The sequence below is a fragment of the Schistocerca serialis genome, chromosome 5 (assembly GCF_023864345.2).
Source record: "Schistocerca serialis cubense isolate TAMUIC-IGC-003099 chromosome 5, iqSchSeri2.2, whole genome shotgun sequence".
Lineage (NCBI taxonomy): Eukaryota > Metazoa > Arthropoda > Insecta > Orthoptera > Acrididae > Schistocerca > Schistocerca serialis.
The window spans coordinates 39551691-39573695 of record NC_064642.1 but is presented as its reverse complement, the minus strand read 5'-3'; the positions used below and the strand labels follow the sequence as shown (position 1 = coordinate 39573695).

General features: G+C 45.0%; 1 long non-coding RNA gene and 1 pseudogene across 1 annotated transcript in view; one reads left to right on the top strand and one right to left on the bottom strand.

Moving 5' to 3' along the window:
- LOC126480886 (uncharacterized) overlaps positions 1-22005 on the bottom strand; it is a 296109-nt gene that overhangs the window by 77770 nt on the left and 196334 nt on the right. The gene's annotated exons all lie outside the window — the stretch shown is intronic.
- LOC126482821 (5S ribosomal RNA) lies at positions 10120-10237 on the top strand (annotated as a pseudogene).

Below are 22005 nucleotides of genomic sequence, written 5' to 3'. Positions count from 1 at the left end.
ACTCCAGTGCAGAGGAGACTGAGTGACAAAATGGTTCAAATGGCTCTCAGCACTATGGGACTTAACATCTGAGGTCATCAGCCCCCTAGAACTTCTTAAACCTAATTAACACATCCATGCTTGAGGCACGATTCGAATCTGCGACCGTAGCGGTAGCGCGGTTCCAGACTGTAGCACCTAGAACCGCTCGGCCACTCTGGCCGCCTATCTGTTAAGTGTAAGTTACACTATATATATATATATATATATATATATATATATATATATATATATACTGCCGTCCATAGCTGACCAAATTCATATGCAGGGTGAGTCACCTAACGTTACCGCTGGATATATTTCGTAAACCACATCAAATACTGACGAACAGACTCCACAGACCGAACGTGAGGAGAGGGGCTAGTGTAATTCGTTAATACAAACCATAAAAAAATGCACGGAAGTATGTTTTTTAACACAAACATATGTTTTTTTAAATGGAACCCCGTTAGTTTTGTTAGCCCATCTGAACATATAAACAAATACGTAATCAGTGCCGTTTGTTGCATTGTAAAATGTTAATTACATCCGAAGATATTGTAACCTAAAGTTGACGCTTGAGTACCACTCCTCCGCTGTTCGATCGTGTGTATCGGAGAGTACCGAATTACGTAGGGATCCAAAGGGAACGGTGATGGACCTTAGGTACAGAAGAGACTGGAACAGCACTTTACGTCCACATGCTAACACCTTTTTATTGGTCTTTTTCACTGACGCACATGTACATTACCATGAGGGGTGAGGTACACGTACACACGTGGTTTCCGTTTTCAATTACGTAGTGGAATAGAGTGTGTCCCAACATGTCAGGCCAACGGGTGTTCAATGTGGTGGCCATCATTTGCTGCACACAATTGCAATCTCTGGCGTAATGAATGTCGTACACGCCGCAGTACATCTGGTGTAATGTCGCCGCAGGCTGCCACAACACGTTATTTCATATCCTTTGGGGTTGTAGGCACATCACGGTACACATTCTCCTTTGACGTACCCCACAGAAAGAAGTCCAGAAGTGTAAGATCAGGAGAACGGGCTGGCCAATTTATGCGTCCTCCACGTCCTATGAAACGCCCGTCGAACATCCTGTCAAGGGTCAGCCTAGTGTTAATTGCGGAATGTGCAGGTGCACCATCATGCTGATACCACATACGTCGACGCGTTTCCGGTGGGACATTTTCGAGCAACGTTGGCAGATCATTCTGTAGAAACGCGATGTATGTTGCAGCTGTTTGGGCCCCTGCAATGAAGTGAGGACAATGTTTCAAGCATCAACTTTAGGTTACAATATCTCCGGGTGTAATTAACATTTTACAATACAACAAAAGGCACTGATTACGTATTTGTTTATATGTTCAGATGTGGTAACAAAACTATCGTGGTTCCATTTAAAAAAAACGTAGGTTTGTGTTAAAAAACGTACTTCCGTGCATTTTTGTATGGTTTGTATTAAAGAATTACACTAGCCCCTCTCCTCACGTTCGGTCTGTGGAATCGGTTCGCCAGTATTTGATGTGGTTTACGAAATATATCCAGCGGTAACGTTAGGTGACTCACCCTATATATATATAAAGCAGGTGTTGACAGATGTGAAAATTACCGAACAATCAGTTTAATAAGTCACAGCTGCAAAATACTAATGCGAATTCTTTACAGACGAATGGAAAAACTGGTGGAAGCGGACCTCGGGGAAGATCAGTTTGGATTCCGTAGAAATGTTGGAACACGTGAGGCAATACTAACCTTACGACTTATCTTAGAAGAAAGATTAAGAAAAGGCAAACCTGCGTTTCTAGCATTTGTAGACTTAGAGAAAGCTTTTGACAACGTTAACTGGAATACTCTCTTTCAAATTTTGAAGGTGGCAGGGGTAAAATACAAGGAGCGAAAGGCTACTTACAATTTGTACAGAAACCAGATGGCAGTTATAAGAGTCGAGGGGCATGAAAGGGAAGCAGTGGTTGGGAAAGGAGTGAGACAGGGTTGTAGCCTCTCCCCGATGTTATTCAATCTGTATATTGAGCAAGCAGTAAAGGAAACAAAAGAAAAATTCGGAGTAGGTATTAAAATTCATGGAGAAGAAGTAAAAACTTTGAGGTTCGCCGATGACATTGTAATTCTGTCAGAGACAGCAAAGGACTTGGAAGAGCAGTTGAACGGAATGGACAGTGTCTTGAAAGGAGGATATAAGATGAACATCAACAAAAGCAAAACGAGGATAATGGAATGTAGTCGAATTAAGTCCGGTGATGTTGAGGGAATTAGATTAGGAAATGACACTTAAAGTAGTAAAGAAGTTTTGGTATTTAGGGAGTAAAACAACTGATGATGGTCGAAGTAGAGAGGATATAAAATGTAGACTGGCAATGGCAAGGAAATCGTTTCTGAAGAAGAGAAATTTGTTAACATCGAGTATAGATTTAAGTGTCAAGAAGTCGTTTCTGAAAGTATTTGTATGGAGTGTAGCCATGTATGGAAGTGAAACATGGACGATAACCAGTTTGGACAAGAAGAGAATAGAAGCTTTCGAAATGTGGTGCTACAGAAGAATGCTGAAGATAAGGTGGGTAGATCACGTAACTAATGAGTCGGTATTGAATAGGTTTGGGGAGAAGAGAAGTTTGTGGCACAACTTGACTAGAAGAAGGGATCGGTTGGTAGGACATGTTTTGAGGCATCAAGGGATCACAAATTTAGCATTTGAGGACAGCGGAGGGTAAAAATCGTAGAGGGAGACCAAGAGATGAATACACTAAGCAGATTCAGAAGGATTTAGGTTGCAGTAAGTACTGGGAGATGAAGAAGCTTGCACGGGATAGAGTAGCATGGAGAGCTGCATCAAACCAGTCTCAGGACTGAAGACCACAACAACAACAACATATATATATATTGTCATGTTGGTGTTTGAGACGACGAGAGAAGGGAGAGCGAGAGATCCGTTGCTGGCACACAGCCTACCACCCTGCAAGAGCATCCCCGTCCGACGGAAGACGTGCGATTTTGCGGGGCGCTCACCTGCGCCGTCAGCAGCGCCCGTACAAGTCCCAATTTCTACGCAGCCCATGCGATGGGCAGACCACCATCATTAGTGTCGCATGGCCGCATGATCTCCCGAGACGCTGCGGAGAAATTTGGAATTCAATTCAGAACAGCACAAAGATCAGTGATCAAAGACTTCACGCCACCAGCCTTCCTGTCGGCTCTACCTTAAAGACAAAAGGAACTTTGTCAACAGTGCGCGGCATACCCGACGGTCACCCATCCGAGTGCCCGCCACGCCCAACGTTGCTTAAGCTCGGTGATCTCACGGGAGTGTGGTATCCACCTCGGCACAGTCGGCGACCTATCCCACGGTGTAAAGCTACGACTGCGAATTTGCTCTCGAGAACATTCAACTGCGAATTTGCTTTCGACTTTGGGTGAGGTCAAGGTCGTTCGCTACCGCACTTGGATTAGCAGAGCAGATTTCCAGGCAGCAGGAAGGCCAGCTGGACCTGTTAGAAACGCCGTCCACCCGCTGTGAGATCTGCGCCAGTCGGGCCTAATTAGCTGCGAGAGCACGTGCCGGCCTGACAGCCTCCAATCACGGCCGCTTCCGGCTGCCCCGGCGAGTTTTCAGCTCTGCAGACACACCGCGGCACAACACACAGCGGGGCGACCTCGTTGCCTGCTTACGGGCGCCTCTTCACGTTGCCGACACCATCCGCTTATGCGCCACCGGTCGGCCGCATGCTATTCGCATTCAGTACGAAATTACACTGCTCGCCATTACAACTGCAGCAGCACGGAGGCTGCATGCGAAAGACACGACAAAGGGCACGAACTAACTGTACTTCGTGCTTGGGAAAGATAATGATTAGCACTTCACTACAGCCGACGAACTAGGGAGGAGTGTCGCAATTTACATCCTGCAGACAAGGAAGGATTAAGCGGCGGGATCCTGATTCAGGAATCGAATTTGAAAGTTGTTTGTTTGTGAGGAGACCGCGTTATGAAAAAGCGATGTTTAGCAACAGGTTTCGGAATTCAGCTGCGGCAGGGTCGCGGTAACGTGCCCTCTTCTGGCATGGAATCCGTCTCGTGGATCGACGACGAGGGTCAGCCTGAATGTGGTTTTTACGCAGTTCCCCTAAATCCTTCCATTCATCTCATCTCCTCTCAATACAAATTGCGACACTCATCATAATTCCTGTCCTCCTTGGTAAAGTCAACTCCACTCGCGAAACATCTGCAGTTGCTCTTGATTTCAAATGAATCCATTATCTTCAGTAAATTTTCTCTCCTTTTCGTTGTGCTTTACAGTTGTTTCTGGCCCTTTTACGACTTTACCTTTCTCGTCAGACGTCAAAAAAAAAAAAAAAAAAAAAATGGCTCTGAGCACTATGGGACTTAACTGCTGTGGTTATCAGTCCCCTATAACTTAGAACTACTTAAACCTAACTAACCTAAGGACATCACACACATCCATGCCCGAGGCAGGATTCGAACCTGCGACCGTAGCAGTCGCACGGTTCCGGACTGCGCGCCTAGAACCGCGAGACCACCGCGGCCGGCGTCATACGTCATACGTCAATCTAGCGCTTCCCTATCAGCATCGGCATATGGTTGTCCTTAAGAAGCCCCTTTAACACTCTCGACTTTCTTGTCTCAATCGACTATTCGTCGCAAGTGAGTCTGTTGCAACGCTGCAGGTGTTTTATTCCTGTACTGAGACTCGCCTGGCGCAAGTAGCCGTTGTAGTTTACACGTCAGCGCCACAACTGCTAGTGTTGTGAAAACTGGCTGCTGTGCTGTTTGGCAAATGAACGCTTTAAGTCAGATTATGAAGTAGCTCCCTTTCTAGGAAAAACTCTAAATATAGTAACAGAACGTAGAAACGAACAATGATAAAAAAATATTACTAATGACTAAAGCAAAACAGCCGGCCAGAGTGGCCGAGCGGTTCTAGGCGCTAGTCTGGAACCGTGCGACCGCTACGGTCTCAGGTTCGAATCCTCACATGGGCATGGATGTGTGTGATGTCCTTAGGTTAGTTAGGTTAAAGTAGTTCTCAGGTCTAGGGGACTGATGAACTTAGAAGTTGAGTCCCATAGTGCTCAGACCCATTTGAACCATTTTTGAACTAAAGCAAAACCCCTACTGGATGTTCTTGACAAAGGTCATAAGGCAAATTCTCCACACTTTTGACAGCTGAAAGAATAGGAAATGTTTGGAAGAACTATTTCAATACAACTACATATACTTGCTGGCGAAAAATATGTCCTTACAAAAACATGAAAAAATATATACAAGGCAGGAAATAGCACATTTTTCATTTTATCCTTTGTATACTGCTATTGTAAGTGCCGTATAACATCCAAAATTATTTTTCTGGTTAAGTAAATACGATTTCTCCATTGTTGAAATAATTTACTACAAAAAAGTTTTGTCTATTTATGTCCGCAGCTCGTCGTCGTGCGGTAGCGTACTCGCTTCCCACGCCCGGGTTCCCGGGTTCGATTCCCGGCGGGGTCAGGGATTTTCTCTGCCTCGTGATGACTGGGTGTTGTGTGATGTTCTTAGGTTAGTTAGGTTTAAGTAGTTCTAAGTTCTAGGGGACTGATGACCATAGCTGTAAAGTCCCATAGTGCTCAGAGCCATTTTTTTTTATCTATTTATGTTCTTGTTTACGCGTAGCCTAGACTTTTTCTTTGCGCAGGTAGGTATTGTGCAATGCAAATATCTTTTTGCTGTTAGATATTTCTCCTATCTTGTGGGAGAATAGTAGTAGGAAACATACCACGCCCTCGTGCAACTTCACAATGTGTCACAAAGAAAATAACAAAATAATGACGAAAGAGACACAAAATCCACTACTATAACAGGAGTAAGGCCGACAAGAATGGTTTAACTTCCTATATAAGCAGACGAAGTGTAATCGCAATTTGTAGCATATTCAAGATTTCACAACTCAACGCTCCAAAAATGGTTCAAATGGCTCTGAGCACTATGAGACTTAACTTCTGAGGTCACCAGTCCCCTAGAACTACGCTCCGCACAGTCATTTTATCACTGAAGCCACGGATCCACTAGTGGCGTGGGTGGCGGCTGATTTAGCAAGCACGTGGTGGGCAACCAGGAGTAGTCGACTCTGACCAGAGAGTCGCTCGTGTAAAACGGACTTTAGTGTGTCATTCTGAGGTAGCATAAGTTGATTGTCGGCGCGGTGGCTGACGGGGGGGACTTGGGAGCGACTGTAAAGACATTTCCCATTTACCATCAGCCACCGCGCTGAGGACCAATTGAGTGAGCGCCTGCTGTAGTGCGTTCATTTACCAACGGCAAACCGTAAAAGGAACGATACCCTTGAGAAATTTTTCAAACTTCATAAATGGAAACGTTGTTCGTAGAAAGTAAAATTGAAGGAGTTCCACGACTGAGGAAAGCGAGAATTTATTGCACAAGATTGGTGGCGAAAGTAAGAAAGTAGCACCCACAGTCTAACGTTAAAAAATACTACCAACTGCCTGATTTTCTAAAAGCAAATAACAAATTTACCAACACTAATGAATTTCTTCGCTTGAAATAATGGCCACAGTTTAAGATGAAAACCTTTCAAGCTTTACCGAAGCTCTCGTGTGTACCACACCTGAGCAAGCAAAACGGTTCGGGTGAACGTGTGTAGGCACGGCCGATAGAATGGTTCCATTCGTTATGAATAGCATTCTACTTGTCCTTTACATGTGATTATGTTCTGGCTATGTTAAAGAGCTGCATGAGACCAGCCTCAGAGTCCTCTGAATGAATCAGTAATGTTGTAGTGAAATGTTAACCCTAATACATTTTGTGCCTTCTGTTGGTGTTTTAATTCTACTGATTTCAGAACATTTCTTGGCTTTCACGGACTGGAAACACGAACGTTAAACCCTTCATACAAGTTACACTTTAACAATGATGTATAGCTGTAAAATATTACGTTCACTACGTCCGAATCGGCCAAGTTATATAATGCCATTAGTAGCTGCGTGAAAGTGTACAAATTTCATTTTATAACCATCATAAATATCTCGTATGTGAGTCGTATACTCATCAAAACACAAGATATTAACTGCGTCCTTCTGTGAGCTTAAGTGCCATAAAGGCATTCTGGAGATGACTTGAATAACGCGCAACACATATGCTCCAGCTGTTGCCTTAGCGATACATGAATAGACAAGCAGGCTATTTATTATACGGTCTCTCGGGTTTTCTCGACGTGATTGATTAACGGAGTGCTTTCATATGTTCGTCTTCTTCAGGTTCTGCGTACAGCGCGTATGTACTCGCTGTCTTCGTGTACTCCGACCAGACTATGAGGTACTGTTGGTGTCGCGACCCCCTGCGTTCGCTACACCCTTTTATGCTCATTTGTTGGTCATTTGTTTTTCGGAATACGTAGTGGTAATCCGTGAAATGCACATGTTGGAAAACCTAACAATCCGGGACGGATGTTCCAGTTACTTAAGCATAGCTTGGGATCGGGACTTCAATTTAATTCGTCGGCCTGAAAAAGCTGGGACAATGTGCGTTTTACGAAATAATAGTGCTAGTTAAGAACGACAAATGAGTAGCAAATGAACATGAAAGGGTGTGGCGGCAGCCGGGAGTCGAACTCTTCTATAAATAGCGGCGCAACACCGACAACAGTTTGGTCTGACAGCAGCCCAGGCGGTGAGCACGCGTAACAACAGAACTCACAGCACCTGAAGAAGGCGACCGGTTTGGTCGTCAAAATATTGTGCGCAAAAACGACATCAACAACATGGCTGTAAATACACACACACACACACACACACACACACACACACACACACACACACACACCCTTAAATGAATAATACTATTCATCCTCCCAAGGTTTTTGGGGTGTTTGCCTTCGTTGCTAATCAAAAACTGGTACTGGAAACCCTCTTCCAACTCTGCCCAAAAGTGGCTTCTATGGCAAAGTACCGGCAGCTGGTCTGGAAGGCCCCTCGATTTATAGTGAGAGGTTACTCGACAGACCGCTCAACCGGGAGAATGTAAAAAAAAGGTTATGACCCGTATGTACACCATTTAGGCTGTTATGCTTTGCACATTTCATAGCATAATGAATCGCAGTAGCATACTAACCTCGATTCACAGACGAGTTCATTTATCTCTACGGGTGGAAAAATATTATCATCAGTAGCCGCAGCCGCAAGTTATTTTGACGTACGCATAAAAACGTTGAGCTGACTTCCAAGTGCATTGTATGAACAAGTGTAACGGCTTTCCCAAGCACTAATAAGAACAGTGCCAGTTCAGGGAGAAACAAGAACACAGTGTCTAATAAATTTTTCATATAGTTAATTTTGTAACTATAATGTAAGTGTGACGTAATTTCTGTCATATATACCTTCTGTCATTTTATTAATTTGGTCTTATAATTAAACTCCAAATAATTAATTCAAACTAATTAAAAAGAATACTGTAATTACGATGCAGTAAAAAACTGGTCCCTGTCAGGGAAGTTTGCTATTGTATACAGTCAAAGAATGTTTGAAGAAAGGAGTTATGTCGCTTGGCGCGTAAGCGCGGAGTCGGGCACAAACAGTCGGCGGATTCAAATGGTTCAAATGGCTCTGAGCACTATGGGACTTAACTTCTGAGGTCATCAGTCGCCTAGAACTTAGAACTACTTAAACCTAACTAACCTAAGGACATCACACACATCCATGCCCGAGGCAGGATTCGAACCTGCGACCGTAGCGGTCGCTCGGCTCCAGACTGTAGCGCCCAGAACCGCACGGCCACTCCGGCCGGCCTAGTCGGCGGAGAGAGTTGCTAGCGACAAGTGGTCAAGTGCAGACGCGGTGCGCGGAAATGTAACGAATAAACTGTAAGAGTTTTTAATATATGGGCAGGTGTATTCTGTGGCCCCCTGTTGCAAATGGGCCCAGTAAATCGTCATCAAGAGTAGTTAATATTCAAGCAGACAACTGTGGGCTCAAAATTCTTATATGGATAAGAAAAGAGCCTGTTGCCATTCATTGCCGACGAATGATGACTTACACCGATCCCGGCAGCAACTCATCAAAGTAAGATCGAACCAATTTCATCTGTAGACTGTACAAGACTAGCCAGCGTAGTAGTTTTTCTTAATTGGATAACAGAGTGTTTCGTGCAGCAACTGTTATAGTGGAAATGAACTTAAGCTCAATCATTTACCTAACAGGGTGTTATCCTGTCACCATTAACTACTCTCAGAATACCACCAGTGAAAGAATAGTAAAATATGGAAAATAATGAGATTATTTAATTTCGGTAACTAAGATAAAAAAAGTGCAATTTATAAAACTGAGTGCTAAGCAAAACTGTCATTTAACAGCAGTAAGCTTTATTTCTTGGAAAAACAACTCGATAAATAGTAATAACTACTAGTATAAGAGTAAAGCAAATATTACCTCGGACTAATACATCTCATGCTGTTTGTGTGCATCGCAAACTGTGCTCACATGCAAATTAAATTAACAGTGTAGTGTAAAATTACTTTGCCTCCACGAAAAGAACATTACTAACTTTTCACAAATAACTTGCTTTAATAGAAAACAAGTATTTATGAACTGAATTTCTAAAATCAGTAACAGTTTGGATTACAGTGATTAATGCAAAGCTATTCATTAAATGAACTGTTTCGCCAACAATTAACTCTTACTTGCACATGTTCCGTACAGATTATTTTACTGGCTTTCTGATTAAGTCATCGTATTAACTGCGTGTTTTTACAACCGAGCTCGGGTCAGTGCTTTTGCTTCCTTTCTCGCAAGGTTACAATTCAGTGATTAGTTGGTAATTACAGGTTATAAACAATTCATAATTATACTGTAATTTTTGCTGGCTTAGTGATGTGGCGACCGTTCTTAAGCAATTTGCAATCTAAAATTATAACGGATGCAGTCTATTTACTCCGGGTTTCACTAATGTCATTTTTACATTTTTTGTCAAAATTTCTTTCTGTCGTTAACCTGCAAAAATAATTGTGCGATAACGATTCGGTTGTAACTGCTGTTATTCGGATATTTATTATTCTTCTGAATAGAAGGTGGCAACGGCTATGCCGCAGTGGATACACCGGTTCCCGTGAGATCACCGAAGTTAAGCGCTGTCGGGCGTGGTCGGCACTTGTATGGGTGGCCATCCGGGCCGCCTTGCGCTGTTGCATTTTTCGGGGTGCACTCAGCCTCGCGATGCCAATTGAGGAGCTACTCGACCGAATAGTAGCGGCTTCGGTCAAGACCAGGAGAGCGGTGTGCTGACCCCACGCCCCTCCTATCCGCATCCTCCACTGAGGATGACACGGCGGTCGGATGGCCCCGGTAGGCCACTCGTGGCCTGAAGACGGAGTGCTTTGAAAAGACGCCTTTCCCAAACAACAGGGAATATTAGTTGCATGTGTCACTTACAAAATTCTTAATTAACCGGAGGCGAAGGTCCGTTACATGGGGAAACACTGGGATACCTGTAATTAGTTTCCATAGCATAAAGTTGGCACAGGAAACTGACAACGTTGCTAAGGAAGGTCAGTAATACGTATTCAGCACGCGGGCAGAACAGCGCCAAATAATAGGCGGCCTTCTTGGCTGCGTTTTGCCAGGCACTTCCCAGAACCCCCTGTGGCGAACAGCTGCAAGAGACGAGGCGAGCACATCTGTTGCGGCGGCGTCGCATCGCCCAGAGCCCAGACCTGCGGGCCTCGCCTGCCCTTCCCGCGCGCACAACTCTAGCTGCCAAACAAACACCTGTCGCTAAAGCCGGCATTACACTATCAAATTTCTTTCTCCAATATCTTTGTCAAAGAAATTTGATGGTGTAATAGTGAACTTTGTCAAATGTCGTCAAATATTTGATCAAATCTAGGGCCTCGCCGTAGATTTGATCAAAGAAGTCGCTTGTCTTCTGTTCACTGCAATGTGACATCTTACCACATGCAGCGCTAGCATCGCTGCAGCGTTCTGTCGTCTGTAGTGTTTTTATAAACATTGCCGGTAAATACAATCGGTGTGTGCCGACAACTACAAAATTAATAGAGATGTATGAAGCTGATGAGGCGCTTTACAACGTGAGGCACCGTGAATACAAAAACAGATTAAGAAGATTGGAGACATGACCTGACCTAACCTAACCTAACTCTCTCCTGTAGCAAGGAATCGAAGTGTTACAGTGAGCCTGTCTTCTGCAGATATAGCAGTTCCTTAGTGAGTATTGTGCTTTGTGATTTGAGGATACACTTCACTGAGCACATACAGAAATGTATGCTCATCCATTCTTAGGTAATTGATGTACCACTTGACGTCCTACACTATAAGCTCCCGTAATAATTTTTGTTGAATGCTTTTATGTTGTCGTCGTAAAACCCACGGCTTCACCCAGGTACGTTTCCTTTTCTTCCCCCGCTTCTCTTCCACATGTGCACACATTGCAATTGTGGTACATGCAACTGCTTCAGTTAATAACAAGTTGTTGTTGTCAGCCATCTTGAACTTAGACGAAAAATATGATTACAGTGTAATACCCTTTTTTAGCGCCACGTCAAAGATCTTTGTCAAATATATTTGACGAATATTTGATCACGTCTTTGATCAAATCTTTGACAAAGAAATTTGATAGTGTAATACGGGCCTAAGCGCCGCTCACCCACACCGGTGTCCCCTGAGGTAGCGCTTCCAGCCGGTAGCCAACAGCCACACCGCTGCCAAGCTTAGGGGGAGTGTTTCCTCTGTTATCTCCATACGAGATGCAAATGGCTCGTGCTCATGGCTTATTATCATAAGCTTAGCGGACATAACGTTACGTCAGTAAAAGAGCACACTGGCCGCTTTGGAACTCTGTCGGCGGTGGAGCTCTGGTACCATGCAATAGTCAGCTGAGTGGAATCAGCACAGTAACATGGGACGGCGTGTGGAGATCTGACAGAATGACGGAAAGGAGCCAACGTACGAGGGTCACTCCAAAAGAAATGCACACTATTTTTGTAAAAATACAATTTCCATTCTGCATGTGTGAAAGTTTTACAGTGTGTAGATACATTCTTCCCGCTTGTTTTCAAACTTAGTTCGACCTGTTCCCGTGAGTGGCGCCGTCACAGCATGTCTTCAAGATGGCTGCTGCACTTGACGTTCGTCAGAGACAACGTGCTGTAATAGAATTCCTGTGCTGTGAAAATGAGACAGTGGGAAACATCCACAAGAGGTTGAAAAAGGTGTATGGAGATGCTGCTGTCGGTCGCAGTACAGTTAGTCGGCGGGCAAGCAGGTTACGTGATGAAAGCGGGCACGGCAATATTGAGGATTGTCCTCGCAGCGGCAGGCCTCGTACTGCACACACTCCAGACAATGTGCAGAGAGTTAACGAATTGGTGACTCCTGACAGACGCATCACAGTGAACAAATTGTCACGCTACGTTAGGATAGAGGAAGGAAGTGTTTGCAGAATACTGAACGTGTTGGCGTTAAAAAAGGTTTGTGCCAGGTCGGTTCCCAGGATTTTGACAGTGGCTCACAAAGAAACAAGAAAAACGGTATGCAGCGAACTTTTGGAACAGTACGAGAATGGTGTAGATGAATTTCTTGGAAGAATTGTGACAGGTGATGAACCATAGCTCCATCATCTTTCACCAGAGACGAAGAGGCAATCAGTGGAGTGGCATCATGCAAATTCACCCAAGGAAAAAAAATAATTAAAACCACACCTTCTGCTGGACAATTTACGGCTACAGTGTTTTTCGATTCCGAAGACCTCTTGCTTGTGGACATCATGCCAAGTGGAACCACCATAAATTCTGATGGATATGTGACGACACTGAAGAAACTTCAAGCTCGACTGAATCTTGTTCGACCACATCGGCAAAAGCAGGATGTTTTGCTGTTGCACGACAATGCACGGCCACATGTGAGTCAAAAAACCGTGAAGCGATCACAAAACTCGGATGGGCAACACTGAAACACCCGCCTTACAGTCATGACCTGGCTCCATGTGACAATCATCTCTTTGGGAAACTGAAAGACTCTTCGTGGAACAAGGTTTGAAGTGGATCCAACAGGTTGGTCCAGAATTTTACCGTACGGGTATACATGCGCCTCTACACGCTGTACAACTTTCAAACATGTAGAATAAAAGATGGATTTAAAAAAAAAATAGTGTGCATATCTTTTGGAGTGACCCTCGTATTTGGGGGTGCCCACAACAAAACCATGAACGGAGTTGCCCAATTTGTTGGTCTTTCAACGCGGACTGTCCTGTGTGTATACAGCGAATGGTGTACCACTCGAAGTCACGTAACACGGCGTAATAAAAACTCTTCGCTGACTGCGGCGAGAGAAGTTTGTCACGCCTTGTCAATGACATTCGCTTTCAAACACGACAGGAATTGCTGCTGCCGGTGAATGTAACACCATCTCAACCAGTTTCCGAGCGAACATTTCGATCAGAACTGCATACAGTGGACCTTTGGAGTCAGATACCTCGCAAAAGGCGATTGCTAACAGGGGCACATGAAACTCCTCGCCTCCCAAAGCCCAAACAACACAGAATCTGGACAGTAGCTATCTGGAAGCGTCTGGTGTGGTCCAGCGAATCGCGTTCTCGCCTCTTTTCAAATGAATCACGGCGCGATTGCACCGACGTCCCAATAAATCGTTTAACCCTCAATGTATGGAGGCTGTAGTTCGGAGCGCAGGTGCTTCCGTGGAGTTTTGGGGAGGTTTATCCTACCACGATTTGGGTCCACTCATTGAAGTTACTGCGAACTTGAACCAGGATTTTTATCCGAACAGTCTGGTGACTGAGCGTTGCCTTTTCTCTACATTTTCACGACGAGTCTGCTGTTGATACGTCTCCAAAGACGACAAAAGCCACATTCTTAGGACTGCACAAATACGTTTCTATTGCGACAAACATGCAGGCACCCTATGGCAGCTCGATTGACCCGGTTAATCGTGAAACCTTAACTGCACGCGTGGGACCATTTGGAACTGCGGATGAAACGCAGCAGTCAACATTCCCGTAATTTGGCAACGCTACTGGATCTGTTCATCAATAAGCGGCTTCCTACATCTACATACATACTCCGCAATCCACCATACGGTGCGTGGCGGAGGGTACCTCGTACCACAACTAGTATCTTCTCTCCCTGTTCCACTCCCAAAGAGAACGAATGGAAAAATAACTGCTTATATGCCTCTGTACGAGCCCTAATCTCTCTTATCTTATCTTTGTGGTCTTTCCGCGAAATATAAGTTGGTGGCAGTAAAATTGTACTGCAGTCAGCCTCAAATGCTGGTTCTCTAAATTTCCTCAGTAGCGATTCACGAAAAGAGCGCCTCCTTTCCTCTAGAGACTCCCACCCGAGTTCCTGAAGCATTTCCGTAGCACTCGCGTGATGATGAAACCTACGAGTAACAAATCTAGCAGCCCGCCTCTGAATTGCTTCTATGTCCTCCCTCAATCCGACCTGAAAGGGATCCCAAACGCTCGAGCAGTACTCAAGAATAGGTCGTATTAGTGTTTTATAAGCGGTCTCCTTTACAGATGAACCGAAGACGACTGTCCGCCTTCCCCACAACTGCCATTACATGCTTGTCCCACTTCATATCGCTCTGCAGTGTTACGCCCAAATATTTAATCGACGTGGCTGTGTCAAGCGCTACACTACTAATGGAGTATTCAAACATTACGGGATTCTTTTTCCCATTCATCTGCATTAATTTACATTTATCTATATTTAGAGTGAGCTGCCATTCTTTACACCAATCACAAATCCTGTCCAGGTCATCTTGTATCCGCCTACAGTCACTCAACTTCCCGTACACCACAGCATCATCAGCAAACAGCCGCACATTCCTATCCACCCTATCCAAAAGATCATTTATGTAGATAGAAAGCAACAGCGGACCTAGCACACTTCCCTGGGGCACTCCAGATGATACCCTCACCTCCGATGAACATTTCCGACAGCATACCTGATCAAGTTACGGATTTGCTCAACTGAGGCCAGTTTCAAGGCTAGCAACGGTGTTACTGTGTGTTACCGCGTCGCCTCCTCGGGGAGGCTATGCAGCAGCTCTGCTGGACACTGGAGGCGGCTGAGTGAGGGACGTCCGCGGAAGCGGGTCACGCAGTTCCGGCCGCATGTGGTGCGCCTTCCGGGAAGGGCGGGCAAGAACCGCCGGCTCCCCATCCCGGCTAGTCCAGTCCAGTCCGGCTTCCCGCGGGAGCTGCGCCCGGAATGTGAAAGCGGTCCGCCGCTCCGCACTTCTTCCTAGCGGCGAGCCGCATCCCGTCCTCGTCTGGGGCTGTCCGCGTTTCGTGTGAATACCGGCGGCAGCTGCCGCACGGACGGATATGGAGCTCTGCGGCGGCCGCTCCGCAGTCCCTCAGACCGCAAATCTGCACCAATGTTTACCCGGCGGCACGGCCGCAGGAACCGCATACCGCCTGCAAAACATTGCTGATCCGGTCCCGTGCTCGAACGTAAAGTGGTGACGCAATCCTTCAAGTCAGTCTCGCGCGTGGCGGCAGTGTGGGCCGTCCCACATCGCAACGTGGAGTACATCAGTATCGTGTCAGTCGAGGACGGCGCCTGCGATTAAGTGGATCACACAGCGCTCTTAGCCTCCGTTAAAACTATAGACCTATATCTCTGACGTCGATCCGTTGTAGAATTTTAGAACATGTTTTTTTGCTCGCGTATCATGTCGTTTCTGGAAACCCAGAATCTACTATGTAGGAATCAACATGGATTCCGGAAACAGCGATCGTGTGAGACACAACTCGCTTTGTTTCTTCATGAGACCTAGGAAATATTACATAAAGGCTCCCAGATAGATGCCATTTTCCTTGACTTCCGGAAGGCGTTCGATACAGTTCCGCACTGTCGCCTGATAAACCAAGTAAGAGCCTACGGAATATCAGACCAGCTGTGTGGCTGGAGTGAAGAGCTTTTAGCAAACAGAACACAGCACGTTGTTCTCAATGGAGAGACGTCTACAGACGTTAAAGTAACTTCTGGCGTACCACAGGGGAGTGTTATGGGACCATTGCTTTTCACAATATATATAAATGACCTAGTAGATAGTGTCGAAAGTTCCGTGTGGCTTTTCGCGATGCTGTAGTATACAGAGAAGATGCAGCATTAGAAAATTGCAGCGAAATGCAGGAAGATCTGCAGCAGAAAGGCACTTGATGTAGGGAGTGGCAACTGACCCTTAACATAGACAAATGTAATGTATTGCGAATACATAGAAAGATGGAACCTTTATTGTATGATTATATGGTTCAAATGGCTCTGAGCACTATGGGACTTAAGATCTGTGGTCATCAGTCCCCTAGAACTTAGAACTACTTAAACCTAACTAACCTAAGGACATCACACATATCCATGCCCGAGGCAGGATTCGAACCTGCGACCGTAGCAGTCCCGCGGTTCCGGACTGAGCGCCTAGAACCGCTAGACCACCGCGGCCGGCTATGATTATATGATAGCGGAACAAACACTGCTAGCACTTACTTCTGTAAAATATCTGGGAGTATGCGTACGGAACGATTTGAAGTGGAATGATCATATAAAATTAATTGTTGGTAAGGCGGGTACCAGGTTGAGATCCGTTGGGAGAGTCCTTAGAAAATGTAGTCCAACAACAAAGGAGGTGGCTTACAAAACACTCGTTCGACCTATACTTGAGTATTGCTCATCAGTGTGGGATCCGTACCAGGTCGGGTTGACGGAGGAGATAGAGAAGATCCAAAGAAGAGCGGCGCGTTTCGTCACAGGGTTATTTGGTAAGCGTGATAGCGTTACGGAGATGTTTAGCAAACTCAAGTGGCAGACTCTGCAAGAGAACCTCTCTGCATCGCGGTGTAGCTTGCTGTCCAGGTTTCGAGAGGGTGCGTTTCTGGAAGAGGTATCGAATATATTGCTTCCCCCTACTTATACCTCCCGAGGAAATCACGAATGTAAAATTAGAGAGATTCGGGCGCGCACGGAGGCTTTCCGGCAGTCGTTCTTTCCACGAACCATACGCGAGTGGAACAGGAAAGGGAGGTAATGACAGTGGCACGTAAAGTGCCCTCCACCACACACCGTTGGATGGCTTGCGGAGTATAAATGTACATGTAGATGTAGATGAAGATGAAGTGATTTCTGGCATTCCCCAAGTTAGAGTTATAGGCCCTTTGCTGTTCCTTATCTATATAAACGATTTGGGAGCAGCCGTCTTGGGTTGGAGATGATACTGTCGTTTATCGACTAATAAAGTCATCAGAAGACCAAAACAAATTGCAAAACGATTTAGAAAAGATATCTGAATGGCGCTAAAATTGGCAGTTGACCCTAAATAACGAAAAGTGTGAGGTCATCCACATGAGTGCTAAAAGGAACTCGTTAAACTTCGGTTACACGATAAATCAGTCAGATCTAAAGGTCGTAAATTCAACTAAATGCCTAGGAATAACAATTACGAACAACTTAAATTGGAAGAAACACACAGAAAATGTTGTGGGTAAGACTAACCAAAGACTGCGTTTTATTGGCAGGACACTTAGAAAATGTAACAGATCTCGTATTAAAGAGACTGCCTACACTACGCTTGTCCGTCCTCTTTTAGAATACTGCTGCGCGGTGTGGGATCCTTACCAGATAGGATTGACGGAATACACCGAAAAAGTTCAAATTAGGTCAGTACGTTTTGTATTATCACGAAATAAGGACGACAGTGTCACTGAAATGATACAGGATTTGGAGTAGACATAATTAAAACAAATGCGTTTTTCATTGCGGAGCGATCTTCTCACGAAATTCCAATCACCAACTTTCTCCTCCGAATGCGAAGATATTTTGTTGACGCCGACCTACATAGGGAGGAACGATCATCACGATAAAATAAGGGAAATCAGAGCTCGTACGGAAAGGTGTAGGTGTTCATTCTTTCCGCGCGCTATACGAGATTGGAATAATAGAGAATTGTGAAGGTGGTTCCGTGAACCCTCTGCCAGGCACTTAAATGTCATTTGCAGAGTATCCATGTAGATAGAGAGAGAATGAGTTTTACGCCACAAGTTCATACCGCAGATAATGAGGTAATTGAGGGAAGTGAGTTGGGTAACAACTGTAGAGGCAGACAAAGGCTTGAAAACAGTAAGTTTTGGCAGGCAGCAGTTTATGCAGAAAAGTAGGGACTTGCACGGGATAGAGTGGCCTAGAGAGCTGCAGCAAACCACTCGTTGGTTTGAAAACTACAACAACATACTTTACGAATTGTTTCGCTGCCATTTTGTCAGTCAAGCATCAGTCGTGTTTAATATTATATTGCACTGACTGACTGTTCCGCGAGTTCTTGGTAGAATATTTTAAACAATGTGAATCGAAAGACACACGGCACTTGGTCAATATTCTACAATGTTCTCGAATATTACACCAGTGTCGTATATGTTTTCATTCATAACATAAAATAATATTACTTACACCACAGAGAAAAGTAATCGCTGGTGGAATTAATTTATCTGCGATTATAAATGCGAACAGTGATGAAAAAAGTTTAGAGGAGTGTATGCTTTCAGCCGTCGTCCGTCTTCCTGAAGCGTTCGGACTGCCATAACACACTATCCGGCAGGAACATGGAAGTTGTGTTGATTTATTAATTTTCTTAGACTCAGAGGAGGTAACGGGCACTGCATACAGTCGCAGTTGTAGCTGAAAATGCGTAAGATACTGAAAATACTTTTAAATACACACACTGAAAGACTCCTACGGCGTAATCTAACTGTCGTTAGCTCTACGTCGCCATCCAGCCATTCATGAAACATTCATTACACCCATCATACATCATTACTGTTGACTTTCAAATAGTTTTATATAGGCCTACAATGTGCGTATTTGAAGCATGAAACAACACATTTAAACATAGACGCGTCTAGCATAAACATCAACTAGGCAGCAGCCCAGAACGCCGAAATTTTGGGCTTTTGTCCTTTTTGCAGCTTAACAAGCATTGCAAGTTATTGCATGACCATGCAAGAACCTATCACATGGATCCCTATTCGTTAGCCGAGAGCATAACGTTAAATAGAACTTCAAAAATATCGTTAACATTGTGAGAGGTCCACTTTTAAGTGGAGCCCGATTTAGTAACATAATTCATGAAAAATGACCTGAAACGATTGTCATATGTAAAAGAGATTGTATTTCTCACAACACTGAACCAAAGATCATTGTAAACAGGGGCGCAGTTGTCGTTGCCCTCCGTTACAGGTAGGATTTAAGACAGCCAGTGGCTAGCTAGGAGAATTTAGTTGTTGGTCTATGGACGCAGCATACCACAATTTTTACAAAATGAAGTGATGAGTGATATTTGTTGTGCTCACACAGAGCCAGTAAATGTTAGGTCGTAGTTACTTCTATAAAAGTGTAAATTGTGTAGTATTAATTATTTGGAAGGTAGGAGACGAGGTACTGGCAGAAGTAAAGCTGTGAGTACCGGGCGTGAGTCGTGCTTCGGTAGCTCAGATGGTAGAGCACTTGCCCGCGAAAGGCAAAGATCCCGAGTTCGAGTCTCGGTCGGGCACACAGTTTTAATCTGCCAGGAAGTTTTATATCAGCGCACACTCCGCTGCAGAGTGAAAATCTCATTCTGTGTAGTATTAATTTGTAAGGCTATAAGATTATGAATAATAGAAGTGATACTGATCGTTAACAAATATTGACCACTGTCCATGGCAATTAGAGAAGAGTAATGAACTGGTTCTATTCTACACGTACGGGAAAAATCTCCAAAATTTGCGGCGCGTGTTAATAACCACGCTCACAAATACAAGAGCTCGGAGCTTCCGGCAGGAACGACTGACGTGCGGAACTATATATCTCTGAGATCTTCAGAGTCTCTAGGGGTGTCGCCTCCTGGAAGTACAGATTAGGAATATCTATGAAGTACTGAGCGAGGTGGCGCAGTGGTTAGCACACTGGACTCGCATTCAGGAGGACGACGGTTCAAATCCGCGTCAAGCCATCCAATCGCTTCAATGCCGCGATGGTTCCTATGAAAGGTCTCGGCCGACTTCCTTCCACCATCCTTCCCTAATCCGATGGGACCAATGACTCCGCTGTCCGGTCCCCTCCCCCAAATCAGCCCAATGTTCATTGAGACGCGCAGAACAGAATTTTTTGTCGCCAACACATTGCCTAGAAAAGTCAATCTGCTTAAGGTTTGTCCACAGGCGCTCTGCAGTTTTGACTATCATCGCTAGTACGGACTACGGTCAGGTAGCGTTTAAAGATATTGTGGATTTTAAACACTCGTTTCATACGCATCTTAACAAGTTGCATTCGATATCTGAAATGAAGTTGGCTTAATGCTTTGAACAAATACATGCATTGGCAGTTACCTAATTTGGACAGGTGTCACACCTCAGATGTAGCGGTCTCTCCTTCCTTCCCTCTAGAAGAAGAAGGGGTAGGCATCGCTACTTTGTGGTGGTACTGGTGGTGGTTGTTGTTCTTGTTGTTGTTGTTGTTGTTGTTGTTTATGCTACAGCGGCATTGCAAAGTGGCTTCCTAGTAACCCAAAGTGAAAGCGTCCCGAAAAAACATCAAATATGGAGCTGTGACATGCAGCAAATTAGCGATTTATCACACACACAAATATTTTTAGTGACGAAGTTCTTCTGTTTTTCCCATCTGGCGGTAAATGTTTCTTAATTGTACATTTTCAGTCATCATGACGAAAGATATTCGTACAGCGGATTCCTATAGAGACTACTTTAAAATTAGCTCAAAAAGGTTCAAATGGCTCTGAGCACTATGGGACTTAACATCTGAGGTCATCATTCCCCTAGAACTTAGAACTACTTAAGCCTAACTAACCTAAGGACATCACATACATCCATGCCCGACGCAGGATTCGAAGCTGCGACCGTAGCGGTCGCGCAGTTCCAGACGGAAGCGCCTAGAACCGCTCGGCCATTTCGGCCGGCTTAAAATAAGCACGATGATTTGGAGACCTGTACAGCCTGGAAATAACGATTCAAACTGGCGTCTATAAATCGAATCTGCGCGGTAATCAACATGGGCAGTGCGCTATGCACTCTCCGTGGATATTCCTGTTTCACACTAAGGTCACAGAAATCATGGGGTAGAAACAGGCACATAAACAGATGGCGGCGGTATCGCGCACCCAAGATGTAAAAGGCAGTGCACTGAAACGTCATCTGTATTCATGTTATTCCTGTGAAAAGTTTTCAGACGTGATTATGGCCGAACGACGGGAATTAACAACCTCTGAACGCGGAATGCGACATTTCATTTGGGAAATCGCTAGGCAGTTCAATATTCCGAGACCCACAGTGTCAAGAGTGTACCGAGAATACCACATTTCAGGCGTTACCTCTCACCGCGGGCAACGCTGTGGCCGATGGCCTTCACTTAACGACCGAGAACAGCGGCGTTTGCTTAGGGTTCTCAGTGCTAACAGACAGGCACACTGCGTGAACTAACAGCAGAAATCAATATAAGTACGACGAACGTGTCCTTTAGGACAGTGCAGCGAAATCTGATGTGACTGCGCTATGGCAGCAGACGACTGACGCGAGTGCCATTGCCAACAGCACGACATCGCCTGCTGCGCCTCTCCTGGGCTCGTGACCATATTGGTTGGACCGCAGACAACTGGTAGATCATGGCCTGGTCAGATGAGTCCCGATTTCAGTCGGTAAGAGATGACAGCAGGGTTCGAGTGTGGCGCAGACGCCGCGAAGCCATGGACTCAGGTTGTCAACAAGGCACTGTGCAAGCCGGTCGTGGCTCCGTAACGGTGTGGGCTGTGTTTACATTGAAAGGACTGGGTCTCTGTTCCCACGGAACCGATCAGTGTGTGGAAACCATTTGCAGCCATTCATGGACTTCGTGTCCCAAACAACGATGAAATTTTTTACGGACGACAATGC